Source organism: Aotus nancymaae, unplaced genomic scaffold (assembly GCF_030222135.1).
Source record: "Aotus nancymaae isolate 86718 unplaced genomic scaffold, 86718_ANA_hifiasm-v0.15.2.pri h1tg000053l, whole genome shotgun sequence".
In the NCBI taxonomy this organism is placed as follows: domain Eukaryota; kingdom Metazoa; phylum Chordata; class Mammalia; order Primates; family Aotidae; genus Aotus; species Aotus nancymaae.
In genome coordinates this window covers 24,151,861-24,171,431 of record NW_026988467.1, presented here as the reverse complement: position 1 = coordinate 24,171,431, position 19,571 = coordinate 24,151,861, and the positions used below count along the sequence as shown (strand labels likewise).

Sequence of the window (19,571 nt, the reverse complement as noted above, 5' to 3'; positions counted from 1 at the left end):
CCTCTCCTCAGCAGCCGGGCGCCCGCGTCGCTGCCACTGCCGGAAGACAGACGCCCCCCAAAACCCCTCGCCTGGCTCGGACCCACGGAGCCGGCAGCCCAGCACTCCGGTGAGTGGCGCCTCCTCCCCAGCGCCAGACCCCCGCTGGGGACCGGCCGGCCGGGCTCTTTTGTGCAGCGCACGGTGGGGGGGGGGCCGCGTCCTCCGGTCCGGTCCGCTGGACCCGGTGGCTGCGGTGCCCGCGGTACGATCGGTCTTTGTTTCCACCGGGGCCCGCGGCTCGGTTGGGCTCGGCTCGAAGCCTGGCAGGCAGCGCCGGGAAGGGGGAGGGGGAGGTGGACGGGGAGGGGGGGCGGGGTGGGGGGGTTCTCGGGTTTCCTGGCCGCCCCGCGGCTCCCCCGGCTCGGGGGCGAGGTGCGCGCCCAGCGCTGCCGCGCGCCCCCTCCTCCTTCCCCCTCCCTCCGCCTTTGGATTTAAAACTGCAATTTGCTCTCCAGCTTGCTGAGAATGTGGGGGGGGGGGCGAATGAAGGGGGACCGTGGGAGCGGAGAACAAGGCTGGATTTTAGGATCGGCTCTGGGAAAAGGGGAGACTGCGGAGGGAGGAGCCCCTCCCCTCCAACCCCCAAATCCCTAGGATCCGCTGCCTCTCCGGGAGTTGAGGGGCGGGGACCTAATGACCCAGAGGGGGTGTGGGGCGGAGGAGGGATTTGGGGGTGGCTAGGGCTGGAGGGGTTGGGCCGCGTGCCCGGTTACCTGGCGAACAAAGTCGGCTCACTTTTGCATAAATAAATAAATAATCGCCTATCAATGCGTTTCCTCTGGGGCTCTGATTGAATCGGCCCCCTCTTCCCCAGGGGGTGGGGTGCTGAGTGACAGCTGTCAGCCCCCTAGGCAGGGAGCTGGGGTTGAATTGCTGAATCTTTGCTCGCTGGTTGAGGGCGCCTTTCCCTGCTGGGTCTGGGTCCCCGGGCAGAGCCAGAGGGGCAGGGGGCTGGCTCTGAGTCTAGGAAATAACCTTGTTTCCTGTTCTACAGGAAAAGGGACAGCAACCCAGAGTTTGGGGGCTGGGGATGAGGACTGATGGGAGCTTGGGGGGGGTTCCCCAGCAGCCTGACCCCCCAGCCTCCTGCCAGGCTAAGGGGCCAGCTGAGGGAGGAAGGATGTGGGCCTTGCTGGCCGGAGGCGGGAGCTGGGGCTGTCCCTGAGGCGGGCAGCGGGCACAGAGCGGGAGGAGGGAGAGAGAGAAGCGGGGGCGGGAATTCTCTACCGCAGACCCTGGGGGCCAGGGCCAGATGTGGAGGGGTGGGGAGGCTCCCCTCCCTCCCAGCTTGGGGGCCCTGGGGCTGGGCTGGGAGGGGCTGAGCCTGGTGCCCTCGGTTCTGTACCAGTGCCTGACTGGCAGGGCCAGCTGAATTTGGGCCCAGGCGTCACCCTGGGAGGCAGGGCCGGACTGCACCAGTCTGGTCCCTGAGCACAAGGAGGGACCCTTGGGGGCCCTGTGCCTGTCTGGCTGGGCAGGCGTTTCCCGCCGGACCAGTTGGTGTCAGGCGGGACTTGGCCCCAGCTCCCTGGGCAGAGCTCAGGGTGTGAGGACAAGCTTTGCCTCCGGGTCAGGGTGGCCACATTTTGTCCGCTGCTGCTGTCGCCGCTGTCTGGGCGGGGGCATGTGCCCGGGCCTGGGCAGAGTCCTGCCAGGGGCATTTGGGGTGTTTCTATTGTTGGCTTGTTCCTGTTCCGTGTGGCCCGGTGTGTGTGTGGCTGTGTGAGCTGGGAAAGATTACCAGTCTGTCCCTCAAGCTGGGGGGGGTGGGTGCGGGCAGGCTGGGTTGTGGGGGGACCCCCCAGGTGGCATATGCATGCTGCTTGCCATCTCCCTCCTTTGAGCAGATGTATATTTATTTTTATAGTAATGGAAAATCAAACTGGATAGTAAGTTGAATTCATTTTTTTCTCCTGCTGTGTCAATAGTTGGAGTAATCCCCAGAGACTGGTGAACTTCTGGCCCCAGAGCTCCCACTCTTCAGGGGTTGCAAAGAACAGTGAGGGCATGAGCTTTGGGGGACCAGTGGGCACCAGCTCAAACCAATGACTTGTCCTTCATCTGGCTTTGGGGCAGATGCCCAGGTGAGGAGGCGTTGCCCCTTCCCCAGGAATCCCCCCCCCCACCATCCCAAGGTGTATTCTGGCCTTTCTAGTCTGGTCAGTGCCTAAACTGTGCCCAAGCCCTCAGGGGCATTCCCCTGGTGGGCTCTCTCCTCCGCCTGGGCTCCCAGCCCACGTGCCAATATTTATTTTCTGTAGTAAAATCCATTTTTAATGCCGTTACTTTTGAAATAATATAGAGAGAAACAAATGTGATGTGTTTAAGTTGCCCTCTGTGAGTTTTTAATGTGATCTATGGCTGAGGTAGTGATGGAAGGAGCTGTTGGGCTTGGAGAAATTTGGTGTCATAAAGAAAAAGGGCTTGCTGTTTATTATTGTTGCTGGGCTGGGGGGTCTGGAACAGGGTCGTGGGGGCAGGGAGCCCCTACCACCCTCAGGCGCTGTGAATGGACAGCGTAGCTTCTCAGTTTCCATGCATGAGGGTTCTGGGATTATTTTGCATTGCTCCCCAGCCCTCGATGGGGCCTCTGGGGAAGGGGTTTGGGAGCTGGGGGGCTTTGTTACCTGCACTGCAAGTGCTTAGATCTTGGCTGGGAGGCTTCTGGAACCCCCTGCTGAGCTAAGTGGAGGTGTACGGTAGGGAGGTTGGACTTGGATTCAAAAGGATATGAAAAGATGGGGTCTCCACCTGGTTGCTGTGGTTGTGCTGGAGGCTTGAGGGCAGACTGTCCCTGGCAGAAGACATTTGGGTAGGGGGAGCTGTTCTGGACTGGCAGAGCCCCAGAGGGACATTGCTTATTCGCCAATCAGCCTGGAGCACTGACTTTGAACCACTCCCTCCTCTATGGCTCTGTTCCCCATTGGACAGGGGCTTCCTCCAGGCAAACCTGATCTCCCTCATTTCCCCCATCTCCTCTCTGCCCCACCCCCAGGTCAACTTCTTTCTTTTTTTTTTTTTGGTTTGTAGAACACAGAGCTCTGTGTCTGATGCCAGCCACCCAAGACTAGAGGGTGCCATGCCTGTGTACCAGATGCCCAGGCCCTTCTGGTCTGGCTTGGTGAGGTCAAGCAGACTCACTATTATGGGATGGAGCCCAGCTCTGTCTCTGGGTCCCCTGGGTCTCTTGGGACAGAGAGGGGAGGCGGAAGCCAGGATGGAGTGGAGCTGGGGACTTATGGGAGGAAGCAAGGGTAACATTGTTGCTAATGCCAGCATATGGGCCCCCCAGGGAGCGGGGAGAGGGGGTGGGGGCATGGGGAGGAGAGAGACCCACAGCCACATGCATGGTGAAGAGAAAGATGGAGACCAAAGCCAGCAATGAGAGAGTGAGAGAACAGGCAAGAAGAGCCAGGATTACAGCCCCTGGAGGTGGGGGCCGGGGACCAAGGAGGCCTGGGAATATGCCACTCCCCTCCCTGTAGCCAGAGAGGAGGCAGCACGGAGGGCCTCTCACCCAAGATGAGATGCTGGGGTTGTTTTTGGAGGAGAGACAAGCAGATGTTTGGGAATAGGGAGGGGGACAGGTAGAAGAGAGGGAAAGAGAGACTCTCACAGGAGGAGGGAGAATGGGGAGACAGAGGGATTCCAGGGTTTTCAACCAATGCTTCCAGCCCCAGGGTAGCATCTCCCCTCTGCCCTCCCCAAATGCCTGGAACAGAGCTGAGGTTTTCTTGGGACCTGGGGGGGGCGTGGCCTGTGGCAGGTACAGCACCCTACAGGTTGTCAGGTGCTCTGTGCCAAAAGACACCCAGGTTATAAAAGTGGGAAACATTAGGGTTCCAGAGATGCCAGGAGCATCATCCAGTTGGACGCCCCCCACTTGTTTGAAAGCCAAGTCTAGGGAAAGGAACCCCTTGCCTAGGGTCACAGATACCTTTGGCAAGGCCAGCCTGGGACCTGGGCTGTTTGCACTCCACCTCACTGTAGTTAGAGAATTGGAACAGCTGCAGGGGACCTCCTGGGTACGGAGAGGGGGGCTGGAGCCTGGGGAGAGAAGCAGGCGGGCACCCTTGTGGCCAGAGCCCCCCCCAGGGGAGGGGGAGGCGCTGCTGCTGCCGGGAGAGAGAGGGAGGGAGGAGAGAGAGGAGGGGAAACAGTGAGTCAGGCTTCCAAGAGCTGAGGATGAGAGAGCCAGAGCTGGGAGGGAGAGGGCAGGGAGGGCTGCTCAGAAGAGGGGAGAGGGAGGGGGCCCAGCCAGGGGCAAAGAGAGCTTGAGAGGGAGGGAGCCAGCCCCTGGCCCTGGCCCTGGCCCAGTGGTAGGGCTGTGTGGAGGGTGCAGCCAATATGGACTTTGCCCGTGGTAGGTCAGGAAGGAATCCGAGTCTGCCCCTGCAGCATCTCTTTCTTCTTTCATTTGTGATCCTACCCCAGGGTCTCAGGAGGGACAATGGTGTCCTCCCATCCCTTCATCTTGGGCCTCAGTTTCCCCATCCATTGTGGGATTTGGACTATGAGCTATTGGAGAGGGAGTGGGGGAGAGGGAGTGGGGGACAGGGACAGAGTAGCCAGGAAGAATGTTGAGGGATGCTGTCTGAAGCTGCTGGCTGTGTGCTGGGAGTGCTGGTCTCTGCGTTCATGTCATGACAGCAGGTGCTGGTGTTGAGGGGTGTGCAGGTGGTGAGCATTGGGATGCCCTGTATGTGTATGTGTGAGGTGCTAGGTTCAGGATGGCCAGTGCCTAGACAGGGCCAGGGTCACCATATGCCCAACACCAGCTTCCACTTTTGTGGAGGTGACACTGGTGTGATCCCCCCATGTCCCTATGGGTAGATGGAGGTGGGAATGTCCCCAGTGGAGCTGGCGAGAACAGCCCCTCATGCCTGGAACTGGGACCAGAGCAGGAGGGGTCCCCAGGGACTACCTGGAAGGGAGGAGGGAAGGAGCCCCCATTCCAGCCCAGCTGACAGGAAGCCCTGGCTCCCAGCCCCTCCTTCCCCAAGGCCTGGTCTCTCTTGGCCCCTCCCTCCTGGATCCTGGATCCCAGCATCTCTTCCATTGGCCAAGGGATGAGGAAGGTGGGCAGTGAGGATCCCTCTCCTGCAGGGCCTGACTCTGAGGGCAATGGTGAAGTGAGAGTAAAGTGAGGCCCTGCCTGCCCCCAGCCCCCTCCACCACACACACAAGCTCAACTGCAGTGAGACCCTGTTTTCTCTCCTCTTTCTGCTCTGGGGTCCTTGGCCTGAGAGCCCAGGGGAGGGGCCGCTTCTGCAGCTGGCTGGTCCCGAACTCCCAGTTCAGCCCAGCTGCTACTGAAGCTTCCAGAAGCTGCAGCTCTGCACCCCCCACTCCCACCCTCAGAGCCAGGAGAGGCCTTGCTGACCTGGGGGAGGGTGCCTTGGGGAGCGAGTGGGCACCCTTGGAAGGACTAACACAGACAGCCAGACAGATGGGTGGTGGAACAGATGGACAGAGACACCCACACACAGACAGACGGAGAGAGACGGACAGATGGACTGGGACAGGGAGAGACGGACAGACAGAGGTGCTGGCAGAGAGAGGAGGAGGCAGAAAAATGGAAGACAGAGACTTAGAGACAAGAAAGGAGACAGGGTGACTGAGATGGAGAAGGAGAAAGATGGGGAGGCTGAGAGACAGGAAGAGATAAAGAAAGGGGGAAACCCAGACAGAGAGAGAGAGAGAGGGAGGAAGAGGGAGGGAGGAGACTGGAGGCTACAAACCACAAACAGGGATTTGATGAGAATCTGGAAGGTGTTTTCTCCCTCTTCCCTCCCCAAACCCCCAGGCCAGCCAAGTCTCCATTCCTTCCACCCCCGGCTCAGTTTCCAGCTGCTAAAGAGGTCAGGGAGAAAGAGCAAGCGAGAGAGAGAGAGAGAAGCTGCCCAGAGCCCCTTGCTCCCTGCTCCTCTTTTTGTAGGGGAGGGGCTGCTGAGAGGCCTGCAGCCCTGACTCCTCTCCTGTCTTGGGAAACACCCCCTCACACTCACCACTCACCCGGGGGATGTCCCTTGTATAAACGCAGCCCCCATGGTCACACCTGTCTACACAGGCCCTGCGTCTCTCTCTCTCCCTGTCTCTCACACACACACATTTGTGACATGTATATCTTCACCCTCACACTCATTCTGCATCTCATGGACATAACTGGTGAACACGCACCTGTGCTTCCTTACCCATACAGGTGTCGACTCACAGGCCCTGTCATGGGTCTCAGGACATGTTATCACACATACACACAGAGTCACACCCTCACACATACAGTGGCAGTCACACCAGAGCACAGAGAGCCTCCCCCCACCCGCCTGCACCTGTACTCTGACCCAGCTGGCAGGGTGGGGAGGCAGAAGGCCCTCTCAGTTGGTGGGAGCTCTTCTGGGAAGCTTCAGGGCCTGGCCTGGACACAGAAACGCCCGGCGGGTTGGGTAGTGGGAAAGCTGTCGCAAAGGTGGCGAGGCGTGCGTGCAGAAACGTGCTTGCGTGTGCAAGTCTAAGGGATGGCGAATGTCATCATGGAGTGAGAGAGACTGAGTGTATATGAGACAGGATACGGGTGTGCCAGGGAACTCCAAGGTGTGTAGAGTGTGTGTGGATGCATGTTTATGTGTTAAGTGTGTGTGTAAGATGGGTGTGTGCAACTGCACGGGTTTTGCCGGGTGGGATATGTGTGATGGTACATATACAAAGGTCTAAGGGCATGGGGCGAACTGCATGTGTGAGGGTGCAGTGGCAGGCAGGCATGTGGGAAGGTGTTTGTGTGTGAGTGTAGGGACTGTGCAGATAGGAGGATGTAGTTCAGGTGTGAGGCTGGGAGCCTTTGCCTGGGTTGGAGTGAGGCCTGAGTGCTACCTGAACAGAAACATCCAGCACAAGCATGTAGGAAGGGGCTCCTGGCCTGGAAGTTGGGCACTGACCCACACAGATGCACAAGGACAGACATACCCGCCCTTGTCCTCCCTCTTCCTCTCTCCTGGCATCAGTGGTTTTTAAAGGAGCCTCCGTGAGGACTGTTCGCTGTGCCGTTCCCCCACCCCCAGCCTGTGTCTCTTCAAACACAGTGATGCCCTCCAGGCAGCTTTGTGGAGGCTCCTGCCTCGACCATCTGAAGGCAGATGGGTGGGCTTGGATCCGCTGCTGCCCCCCAGGGAGCGAGGAGGCAGCTTTGCTCCTTGGGCCTGGGCACAGGCAGAGACAGATGGACTGCCTGTCTCCATACCCCCGCACAGGCACCTCGTAGCATAGGGGTTCTAGCAGGTAGCCCCCAGTTAGGCCCTGGAGCAAAGGCCAGGATTCTGTTCTTCATTTTCCCAGAGGGGCATCCCCTGAAACACACACACACACCCTGCAGCCCCTTCACCTCTCTGAGGCACAGGGACTCAATTACAGCTCTCAACACCTTCTAAATAGACAACTGCCCCACATACGTACTCACAGCTCCAACACCTCTAAAACACAACTGCTCCACCTACAACACCCAGCCCACACACTTCCACAAACACACAGCCACTCTACATACAGACAGCCCCCGACATCCAGCTACCCCCAACACACCCTGAACACACAACCACCACATGCTTGCCCACACACCTGCAGCACCTCCCCAGACACCAGGAGCGCGGGCACCGCCCTCACACCTCCCCAGGCATGAACGATAGCCCCTGGCACGTCCCTGAGATCGGAGGCCCATTCTTCCCTTCCCACATACAGAGGGACCTCAGGTCTCTAACGCCTCCCCAGACCCTTGCAGGTACCCAGTTAAAGTCCCAGTAACCTTTCCAGAGACACTCCCCAGCACCTCCCCAAACCGCATGCATCCTCCACCAGCCACAGCCTCTTTCCAGGCACTGTTCACAGCCCAAGTACTTCACCAAAACCCAGATTTTCATGACCTCCCAATACATCCCTAAACACTCCAACACACACAGACACACACACACAGACACACACACAGCTACTGCACCCTCAGCATATCAACCCCCTACCCAACCACAGTAGTTTGCCAGATACACCCAGAACCCAGCTACAGGCCTGCTACCTTCCCACAGACTCAGGCCCTCAGTCCTGACACCGCCCCAGACACACATGCTCTGCCCACAGCCCCAGCATTTCTCCCAGCTATAGCTCAGCACTTCCTCAAATGCCGGCATCGTCCCCTATACCTTTCCTAACATACAGCCTCCCCCTGCAACACACATACACTCACTGCTTCTAACACCCACTCAAACAAGAACACCCTCTGTAGCCACAATATTCGCCTCAAACACACAGAGGCATGGCTTTGGTTCTAGTATATCTCCAAACAGATCAGGCCCAAAGCTTCTAATACCTCCTGAAGCTTGCACGGGCACACGTGCACACTGCCCCCCGGATCCCAGCACCTCCTTGACAGGCAATCCTCATGGTCTGGCCCCTCCACTCCCCAGACAGTCTCAGCCCCGGTATTTCCTCAGCCACCTAAGGGCCCAGGGACACCCCTACACCCCTCCAAACACCCTGACACCACACTTATACACAAAGACACACAGCCTCAGCGAGTCACAACCCTGCACCCATTCTGTGCTCCACCTGCACCCCACGGCACCCTGTCACATACCCCGCCTAATTCTTCTGCAGCCCTCACTCCCACCATTTGCACATTCCAGCACACCCTCTCCCCCACCTTGTTCCCCTAGACAGCCTCAGCCTGTCACACACATTGCTCACTCCTGTGTGCTCTCTCTCTCTGATGCCCAGGACTCCCCTCTTCCCAGAGCCTCCTCTGCCTGGGGAGGCATCTCCACCCCTTCACCACCCCAGGCCTTTCATTCCTGGACAGTGAGGCTGGACATCTGGTTCAACGCTGCCCCACCCAAGACCCTGTGTTCTGGGTACCCTGGCCTGGGCTTGAAGGTTTGGGGCCCCTTTGGACCGGGGGCAGAGCCCTTTGGCACCTGGTCACCCTGGTCTCTCAGCCAGGAACTCTCATTACCCAGCTCTACCCTGGCTCTGGCATGTATTTTTTAGAGGGGGGAGTAGGCGGGGGGATTTGCCCCAAGCCTACACTTTTTCAAGTGCTTGCCAAATCACTGCCCCCCTCAACCCCTTGGTTCACCTGAGAGGGACATGGGGCCTGGGGCTTCAAGGAGAGGGATGGGGAAGGTGCTGGATTGACACACTCCCCTCCAACCCCCCAATCCAGGCTGCAGGGCTTGGTCTCCCTGGGAGTCAGTTCCGACAGTGAAGGTTACTTTACTAGATGCATGATTTTAAACGGAATCTCCACCATCTGTTCCACCCCCTAATTACAGATGCACAGAATCCGCCTCAGAGGGCAGCATGAGGGGAGTGATTTAGAGGCTGAGCTGCTTCTGCCTGCATTAGGGCTGGGGAGATGGGGGTATTGCTCACAGCCCCCCAATCCCTCCTCTTTCCCAGGGGTCCCTTGTGCCTCCTCTCTTGCTAAGGAAAGGCTCACAGAAGGGCCCCACTGAAGAGGAAGCAACTGCGGTGCTATGGGAAGGGTCCCCAAGACATCGCCTGCGTCCCAGTCCAGCAGGTCCTGGGTTGCAGGCTCCATTAGGGCCTTAAAAAATTCAGTGAATCGATTCCTGCCTGCCTCTTGTGCCCTGGGGAGCCACAGGCACTGGCTTAGCCCAGCTGTCTGCCCACCCTTGGGGGAAGCAGGGATTGGTGAGATAGGGAGGGGGTCAGAGCAGAGGTGGGGCAGCCAGTTCTGGCCATGGGCAGGCATGCCAAGACCCACTGGGGGTGTTTGCACATACGTGCCCGGCCACCTTGGCACAGCTGACCCCAGCTGGAGCCGTGGCTGTGGGACCGAGACAACACCAAGGGCCAGAGGAAATGGGCCAGGGCCTGGGCCTTAGAGGGTTCTGAGGGACACAGGGCTACACCCCGAGGATGGGTCCATCTTTGCCCATGGGCAAGCACCAGGACCTGGGTCCTAGCCTGCCTGGGGGTAGTAGTGGTGGCGGCGGCAGCAGTGGGCACACTGCGGTAGACTCTGGAGCATTCACTGCGGGAAGAGAGGGAGAGAGGTTGGGCTGGAGGAATTTTAAAGATTGCTGCAGGCAGGAGGGTCTCTGGAACCCTGTGGAGCGGGCAGTCATGCAGAAGTAATCCTATCGCTGCCTGCCTGGAGGAGTGGAGGGGGAGGGGAGGGACGAAGCTGCTCCCCCTTCCCCACCTCAGCCCCTGCCCCAGCCAGCCCTGGAGGGAGCCCGGGACCCTAGGGGCCTTCCCTGAGGAGGCACCGTGTCTTCTCCGTTCCACCGAGGCCTGTGCCCCCTGGAGGGGCAGCACCGCAGCTGTTGCTCAGCTCCTTGCTCTGGGTTTTATAAATAATGCAGCTTGGAGGTGGGGCCAACTCTGCCCCTGGTCACCTTGGGTCACCCAATGTGGCGCCTCCAGCTGGCAGTCCTTTGGCAGAACCCCTCTCCTGTTCAGCCTGCGCCTCTTCGTCTGCTGTGTGAGCTTGGACCATGGTCCCGGCCTCTCTGAGCTGGGCCCGAGGTAGAGAAGTGTGGAAGAACCCAGAAACCCCAGTCCTTTCGTCCCACCCCCAGCCCTCACAGGTTAACTGGCAGCCGGCTCAGCCAATCCAGGCTGGAGAGGGATGGCCTGTCTACAGGGGCCTCCTCCGTTCCGGACCCTCCATTTTGCAGATGGAGTAACCGAGTCCAGAGGGGCCGAAGGGTGGTCAAGGCCAGCCAGCTGAGAAGCCTCCTCCTTCCTGCCTCATTCTGCTGTCACTCAGGCTCTTCTCAGCCTCAGCTCAGCTAAGAGCAGGGCCTGGGGGGGGAGGGCGGGGGATGTTTGGGAAAGTGGTTGCGGCTTGAGAGGTTGCCATGGCGATGCTGCAGGATGCCGAGCTGAAGTGGGGGTCCCACAGGGTCTCTGGGGCCCCCAGCTCCGCACCCCTGTGGTCTTCTCCTCCCCATCTCCTGTCCCCCACCCAGATGTCTGTCAGGCGGCTCCGATGACAGGCTGGGTGGGTGACAGGTGGTGCAGGTGATGGGCTGGGTGGGTGATGAGCTGGGTGGGTGACAGGTGGTGCGGGTGCGAGGCAGGCAGGTGACAAGCTGGGTGGTGACGGGCTCTGCGGATGACAGGCAGGGGGTGTGGTTGGCGAGGATGCTGTCTCCTGGCTGGTGGCCTGTTGCAGCCCCTACCCTCATGCGTGTGCACACACATAGACTCTGGGCTCAGAGCTTGGGGCTAAGATACTAATGAGGCTTATTACGCGTGGAGGGGCAGGTGCCCAGGCTCACTAATGAGAGGCCTTTAACGAATAGGGGAGACAGCTGGGGGGCTTCGAGGACTTGGGCTGGCCCTCCTGGGCTGAGACCCCGGGGTTCCTGACCTGGCTCAAGGATAAAGCTGGCATCACCCTCCAGCCAGGTCAGGGATCCCTCTTCCCCCCTCTCCCTGGCCACTGGATTTATGTTAATACTAACCACAATGATGATAGCTACCATTGTTCAAGCGCTAAATATGTGACAGGCACCGTGCCAAGGCCTTCACATGCATTTTCTCATTTCAACTCAATAGTCCTAGCAGGGAGGCACTATTGCCCCATTTTACAGATGGGGAATCTGAGGCTGAGAAAAGGCGCAGGACTTAATATAACAAGTTACCGGTGCAGCTAGGACATTAATCCAGGTCTTTCTGTCCCCAGAGCACGTGCTCTTAATATAACAAATTACCGGTGCAGCTAAGACATTAATCCAGGTCTTTCTGTCCCCAGAGCACGTGCTCTTAACCACCCCACCAGTAAAACTCAGGTCTTGGTGCAGACTCCAGACCCTCTCTCAGGGACTGGCAAATGGGCATATGGTGGAGGGGCGATCACCATAAACTCTTCAGCTCTGACTTGGGTGGCTTTGAGAACTCCTCCAGGTAGCTGCTGTGACCTTACCCCATCTGGGCCACATTCTGGAGAGAGGGCAGGGCTTAATGCTAAGGGGGGCTGAGCCCAAAGGGGGTTACCTGGGATATCTGAGCCACTTCCTGCATTGTGCAGTGGGGAGGCTGAGGCCCAGAGAGGAGCAGTCACCACCCAAGGTCACACACCCTGTGAGCTATAGGGCCCCTGTGGGATCCCGGTCTCCTGGCCTCTTGAAAGGGTAGGGCTGGGTGTGGTACCAGAGCTGGGAGGCTACCTCCTCCTGGGCCCCACCCACCAGCCTAGTTTCCTCTCTGGATGTTGTGAGCCCCTAGCTTCTGGGAGGGTGCAGGGGTCTGTTGGCAGGCTCCTTAGGGCCATGCCCCCTCCCCATCAATCTGAGCCCCTAGTGTCAGTTGTGCCCCTCCCTTTGAAACCCACTGGGGTGGAAACTCCCTGGCAATGGCTGATGGATGGGTTAGGGCCTTGACATTGGCCTGGGGCCACAGCATGGCCCTGGAGGGACCGGGCTGGGGCTTTGGGGAAGGGGGGGCATTGGAGGGGAATTTAAGGGAGAAGAATTAGGCTCATAAATCATGGAGCATCTCGTTTTTCCTCCTCAACCTTAATCTCTTACCAAACCTGCTCTCTAGCTGCTCATCCAGGGTGTTGGGGGTTGAGGGAGCCCACCTGCCCATTCCTCACTCCCTCTAACTGATGCTCATCCCCTCTGGAAATTGCACCCTCCCACTGGAAAGAAAGAGTTGCAACCACTATTGCTAGGCAGCATTAAGACAAGTCCTGATGACTGGATTTTGTCTTTGACTCATTGTGATGGGTAGGGTGGACGGCTTCACTGCCTCAGTTTCCCCAACTTGGGACCTTAAATCCTCTTCTGGTGGCTGTCAGCTCAGCCAGGAAGGAGAGCTAAGACCAGGAGGGATTTAGCAGATGCAGGACATATAGCCTTGTCTTCAGAACCCCCTAGTCTGAGAGGAGAAGCACAACCCTACCTTGATAGCCCTTGGACTTGGAGGTGAGGTGTGGAACCCAGGCTGGGTGTGTGCTCAGGGGTGGGGGTGGGGTGCTGGATGGCTGGCCTGGGAACACTTTCTTAAGCTAAGGTGGTGGCTTGCCTGGGGGGGCTAGGGAGCCATCTTTGGTTGGGAGGCAGGGGCCTGGAAGGGTCTGGCTTTCCCACAGGCCCAGGCAACAGTAGGTTGGAGTTGTGGGCCCCCCAACAGCTCCCCAGGGAACCAGTTGCTGCCTGGCCCTAGGGACCCAGGCATCCTGGCGGGTGAGGGCGGGTCTCCAGCAGGCGCCCTGCCAAACCCTGCAGCCTGCTCACCAGGAATCTTGTTGCTGAGAGATGGAAAATCCCGGCCAGGCGGCCTGCAGCTCATCCCTCCCCTCCGGGAGAAGGAGGGGCCCAAAGAGTCCTTCCTGCACCCCCCCATCTCAGGGCAGGGCCCTCCTCAGCAGTGGGTGGGGCAGGGGGCCCAGGACAGGCCTCTAAGGCCCAGTCACATGTCCTGGAGCCCTGCCCAGCCCACAGTGGGCACCAGGGCACTCTGGAGCAGAATGAGCCTGGTGGAGCAGAGGAGGGGGTGGGGGTGCTGGGGCCAGAAGGGGGCCTGGGTGGGGGCCGGTCCCTGGCCCTGGCCCCACTGGCTCCCCCAGGGCGGAGGGTGAAGAGTTGGTTCTCTTCTTGGACAGGAAGACGAATGATTCCATTATGGGAGCGTGATTTTATTCCACGTGTCACGGAGTCTGAGATTAACTTGCTCACCAGTCTGTGACAAACCCCTCACACCCAACACACACACACAGGCACAGACACACACATATCCTTAGTCTCACAAACACACAGACAGATAAGCATTTCTATACTACAACACATGGCATAGTCTCCCATACAGAAACACAAGCACACACTTACACTTAGATACACCGAGGCCTAGACCCACAGTCTCAAAAGCACAGTGTGCCCTCACACTGAGACCGCATAGACCTACACATGCAAACAGCAGTCCAGCAGGATGCTGGCACCCACTACTTAGACATGCATGGAGTCTAGGACACACTTAGACACCCACAAAACCAGACACTGCCATGCAGACAGGCATAGATCAACAGCCACACACACTGAGACAAAGGCCCAGAAACATACAGAGACAAAGACAGGCACAGACACACAGCCGGTGGTACTCACACAAGCACAGGCGTGCACAGCCGGACACAGACAAAGACACAATGAATACCCAGAGGTTTTACTGTGGACAGATGTAGAGGCGCATGCACATCTGGGCCTCCTCCTCGACCTCCCTGCCTAGGGACATGGTAATCTGGCGCCTGTGGCTCCAGGGAGGACTCTGAGGAATCTTCTGCTCTGTCAGAACCCCCCACCCTGGGCTCAGGGCCAGCCCCCACCTCTGGCACCAGGCCTATGGTCGAGGCCATGGCAGCCGCACCCTCAGCAGAGCCTTGACACCTCTTACCTACACATTCCCTGCTGGTCACACTCACAGGGACACCATCTCCTCCTGCACATGTTCACGACAGACCTCCATACGTAGCTTCTCACTCACTCACCCCTCCTTTGTGTGTCCGCTCTTGTCTTTCTCAGTCACTCCCTCCTAGCGGAAGTGCACAACCTCCATCACGTACACACACGGCATCCTGTGCACACACAGCCTTCCTCTCACACACACTCATACATACCCCAGCCTTCGTGGCATGCGTACACAGCCCCTGCAAACACACACACATACATGTTTCCATCCTTCCCTGCCTTTTCACACAGGCTAATTCACAAATGCAGCACACACGCGTCTTCACCTCTTCTTGCCCATGTGCGCACACACACAGAGAGCCTCCCTCACACCATCACTTTCCTTCCTCTGTCTCTTATAAACACTCTCTCTGCCAAGAGTGTGGCCTGCTGCAGATTAGCCCTGACGGTGTTTGTTACTGCTCTTGACCGCGTCCTTGCCCTTCCTGGCCTCAGTCTCTCCCTGTCTACCTCCGGCCCTGCCTACTGTGGCCTTGTATTCTTTTGTCATTTCTCTGTTTAGTCAGCAGGTCTATACAGCGCATTCATTGATTCATTCAACAAATATTGACTGAGCATTGATTACGAGTTAAGCCCTGGGGATACTGTCGTGACCAAGATGGACGTGAGCCCTTCCCTCACAGAGCTCTCAGTTTTGTGACCAGCCTATTTGTTGCCTTTCTCTTCCAACTCAATTGTAAAGTAACCCTTGATCTTGGATGTTGAGGGATGTGTGGGAATTCAGAAGAGGAAACGTGGGAAGGATGTTCCAGGCAGTGGGAATAGTGTATGCAAAGCCTAGACGTGAATCAAGTGTGTTATGCTGGGAAAATGGAGGGACATTCACAGACCAGAGGAGATGCTGCAAAGAGGGCAGAAGGCAGATGTCACGGTGTGTAGATGCCATGCTTTGGGGCCTGAGTTTTATCCAATGGGCTACAAGGGGCCTGAGTTTTATCCAATGGGCTACAAGGGGCCTGAGTTTTATCCAATGGGCTACAAGGGGCCTGAGTTTTATCCAATGGGCTACAAGGCCTGAGTTTTATCCAATGGACTACAAGGGGTTATGGGAAATCTTTGGTGACAGGACCAGGGGAGGGAGAGACCAGAGGCGGGAGGCTAGTTGAGGGGCTTGGGAAGTGCACGTGGGAGATGATGGTTCAACTTAGAAGTGGTGAGTAGGACGGAAAGGAGATTCAGTTAGGGTTAAGGGTCAGTGGGGTTCCAATTCCTGAGCTGAGTGACCTTAGGAAAGTCACACAACCTCTATGAGCAAGGTTTGTCATGCAAGGATGGGGCAGTGCAGGTGCTGGGCTTGTAGTAGCTGCTCAATAAATGATAGCCATTATTGTCAGTTATCACTTGGATGTGGGGGGACATCAGATGAGGAGATTTACTGAGCATCTTCTGAGGGCTGGGTACTGTGCCAGCTGCTGGGGCCCAGACTCTTTTCTTAGGCTCCAGAAAGCTCACCTGATAACCACATCACGCAGACAGCAGAGAAGGAGTCTTTTCCTTCACCTCCACCCCAGAAGCTTAAAGGAAGTCGAGGCAGCACTTGTCAGGGTTCTGGGTGGCTCACCGAGGAGCTGGTATCAAGCTGGCTGGTAGAATTTGGGCAGGGAGAAGTTGGGAAAGGAGCTTTCAAGCAGACTATGTGAACAGCAAGCCCAAGGGCAGTAACTGAGGTTGGTTGAGGTCTAACCAGTTGCTGTGGAGGACAGAAGGGAAAGTTGTGGGATGGGCTTATGGAGGCGAGGCCTCAGTGACTAGGCTGGGAGGGGACAGCATAGAACTGAGCTGCCCTCTGAAAATCCATTGTTGGAGTGGTGACATGGAACGTACCCCATAAAGAGTCAGCTTCAGGCTCTCCTACTAGGTTATTGGGTGATCACAAACAAAATGCCTTGTCCTCCCCAGCCTCAGTTTTCCCATCTGGGCAATGAGCCGATTAGTCTCGCGTAGGAGGGAATTCTGGCCTCACATCCTAGGGGTTGGTCTAGCCAACTGGGTCAGGCATTTTCTGCCTTGGGATTCTGGGCCTCGGCAGTGCTTTCTTCCAGAGCATCCTAAACCAAAGAGTGGAGGAAAGTGAGGGGTCCTCAGAGATGGATGTTGGAGCACTCTAAATGAGGGGCCAGGGGCTCAGCACAGAAGAGGGGGGTCTTGCCAAGACCTGACTCCAAGCCCCAGAGGGACCCAGAAGAGAGGGCCAGGGTCCGTCTTTTCTTCTGCCCTGACCTGTGTGGTGGTAGATGTGGACCATGTACTTAGGAGGACCCAGTGCTCAATCCCTGGCCTAGAGGGTGTCAGGATCCTTCCTGCCCACTGACCGGGAAGCAGAGCTTGGATTCCTCCAGGGATAAGAAGCCAGGAGGTCAATCTTGGGGTGGCAGAGCCAGGTGAATGCCTGTGGGTAGCTGGGCTCTGCTGGGTGACGTGTGGGGTTGCCGGGAGTTGTGGTGTAAGTTAGGTTTTGGTGACACCCCCCCTCCAAGCCCAAGCTGCCCTGGATCCTGGCTTCAAGGGGCCCTTTAAGCATCTCACCTGTGAGGTGGGGCTGGGAGAGAATTAATTTCCTGTGCTATTTTAATTTTGCTGTATTTAATCTGCTGTTTATTTTAATTAATTAATGATGGGTAATCGCCTATCATAACTTACTGCGGCTGGCTCCTCTTCCTTTTCAAAGGGGTGGAAGGCCAGGCCAGGTGATTGCTGGGTTAGCTGTGGGGGAGATGGAGGTCCTTGGGGGACCTGTCCCTCTCGCCTTCTGCTCCTCTCGTCCCAGGGATCCTCCCCACTGGGGTCCTCTCCTCCAACCTCACCTGTGGCCCCTCCTTTGCCTTCCTTTTCTTGCCCAGGTCTGCTTCAGGGTCTTGGAAGTAGGGACTGTGGCAATGAGGAGCCTGACTCGAGGCCCCTGCCTGTCTCCCAATAAATATTTTGATGTCATAGGGTGGTGGTTGGAAGGATGGGGAACTTGCCTTGGATGGTGCTTAGGCACCCTTGGGGAAACTTTTGAAGTGGGGGGGGTCAGTTTTTAACAGCAGCCCCTTTCCCCTTCCCTCTCCCTCCCCCACCCCAGTGCTCAAACAGCATGCCCATCCACATTGTCAGGCCTGTGGGTCACCAGCATGTCCTAGTATCTGTGGACATGTCCATGGGTATGATTTCAGCTATTAATTAATCCCTAGGACAGACCTCCAGGGGGATGATCCCCTTGTATAGAGGAGATCACTGAGGCTCAGAGAGGCTGAGTAACTTGCCCAAGGTCACACAGCAACTAAGCAGCAGGGCCTGAATTCTGGCCACAGTCTGATTGCATGGAAAGAGTTAACAGTGGGAGGGAGGGTAGGGGAAGTGGCTTGGGGATTCGGGTGGGGGGTTTAGGTAGAAGACTGATTAGACCAGGAAATGGGGTCCTCTGCCTCTGGAGGATGTGGGGAGGAGGAGTAGGTCCCTGCCACAAGGGGGTTCCCGAAGGTGTGCGGTCTCTGCTACCTCTTCCCGTTTCCTTGTGTGTCTTCAATTATCTGTTTGGAACAGGGGCTTGCTTTGTCACTAGCTCTGTACCCTACCACGGGGACCTTTCCATAGCTAGGTGGAGCTCAACTTTTATTTATTTAACAAACACGTATATAGTGTTTACCATGTCCCAGATACTCTTCTAACTTTTTAAATAGATCTTCACTTAATCATTGTAGCAGCCCTTTTATTAGTGTTCTTGTTTTATATATCAGAAAACTGAGGTGTAGAAAGGTGAAGTGACTTGCCCAAGGTCACACAGCCAGTAAGTGGTGGAGCCACCCTTTGAACTTGGAAGGCTGGAATCCAGAGTTCTTGTTCATTCATTCTTTTTCTTTTTCTTTCCTTTTCTTTCTTTTTTTTTTTTTTGAGATAGGGTCTCAGTCCTGTCTCCTGGGCTGGAGTGCATTGGAGTGATCGAGGCTCACTGCAGCCTCGACTTCCCAGGGTCAGGTGATTCTCCTCTTGAGTAGCTGGGACTACCAGCACATGCTACCACGCCTGCCTAATTTTTTTGTATTTTTAGTAGAGACAGGGTTTTGCCATGTTGCCCTGTTACTGAGTAGCTGGGATTACAGGTACATGCCAACACACCCAGCTAGTTTTTGTATTTTTAGTAGAGATGGGGTTTCGCCATGTTTGCCAGGCTGATCTCGAACTGCTGACCTCAGGTGATCTGCCCACCTTGGCCTGCCAAAGTGCTGCGATTACAGGTTTGAGCCACCATGCCCGGCCTGTCCTGCCCCCTTGATGCCCTAAGTAGGAGATGGGAGCCCTCAATTCCTGGGAGATAAGGCAACTCTGAGGAGCCTCTAGTCTAGGCCAAAGGGGAGACCTAGCCCTGCCTTTGCCAACACTAAATTTGATAGGGTGATAGGGCAGTTGTGGCCTACAAACCAAGACCTGCTATGGGGGAAACAGGCAGTGTCAGGCTGTGCTGCATCGATTCGGAAGCCGCTATGGAGCACAGTTTAGCCTGCTACAGTGCTGGCCACCAGTGGGGGAATGTGGAAGGGTTGGCCTCAAAGAGCTTGCTGCCCAACTAACTGGAAAAACAAGGCAGATACTTGTGGTCAATTCTCAACAGCTGGGTAAAACAGTAAGAGAAAAACATTGCAAAAAACATCATGTCATTTAAAGAATTTGGGCTTTGAATTCTGTATGTCCTTAGTTACTTAACTCCTCTCTGGGCCTCAGTTTCCTGACCTGTCGATGGGAAATAATAATGGCACTCATAGGGTTTTGTGAGGCTCAAGTGAGATAAAACATGAAGGTTTGAGCCCTGGAGCAGGGGCTCAGTGAGCATCCATCTAGATGCTAAGTTCCAATACCTGGAGAAAGAAAGGGTCCCTCCCTGGGGTTGGCATCAGAGCAGATCTGGATGGGAATAGTGAGGATGGAATGGACAGTGAGCAGCCTGGCTTTGGAGTCAGACTGCTTGGGTTTAAATCCCAGCCACCAGAAGTTGCTTTCCCTCTCTGGGCCTTGATTTCCTTGTCTGTAAAATGAGTATAACACTAGTTCTCCTCCCCTCCATAGGGTGTTGTGAGGATT

The 19,571-nt window shown here is 56.8% G+C and overlaps 1 protein-coding gene across 1 annotated transcript in view; it reads left to right on the top strand.

Moving 5' to 3' along the window:
- The window catches only part of AHDC1 (AT-hook DNA binding motif containing 1), a 71,728-nt gene that overhangs the window by 453 nt on the left and 51,704 nt on the right, over positions 1 to 19,571 (top strand). The window contains 1 exon segment of the mRNA XM_064363531.1: positions 12 to 109. The gene's annotated coding sequence lies outside the window, so the exon portion shown is untranslated.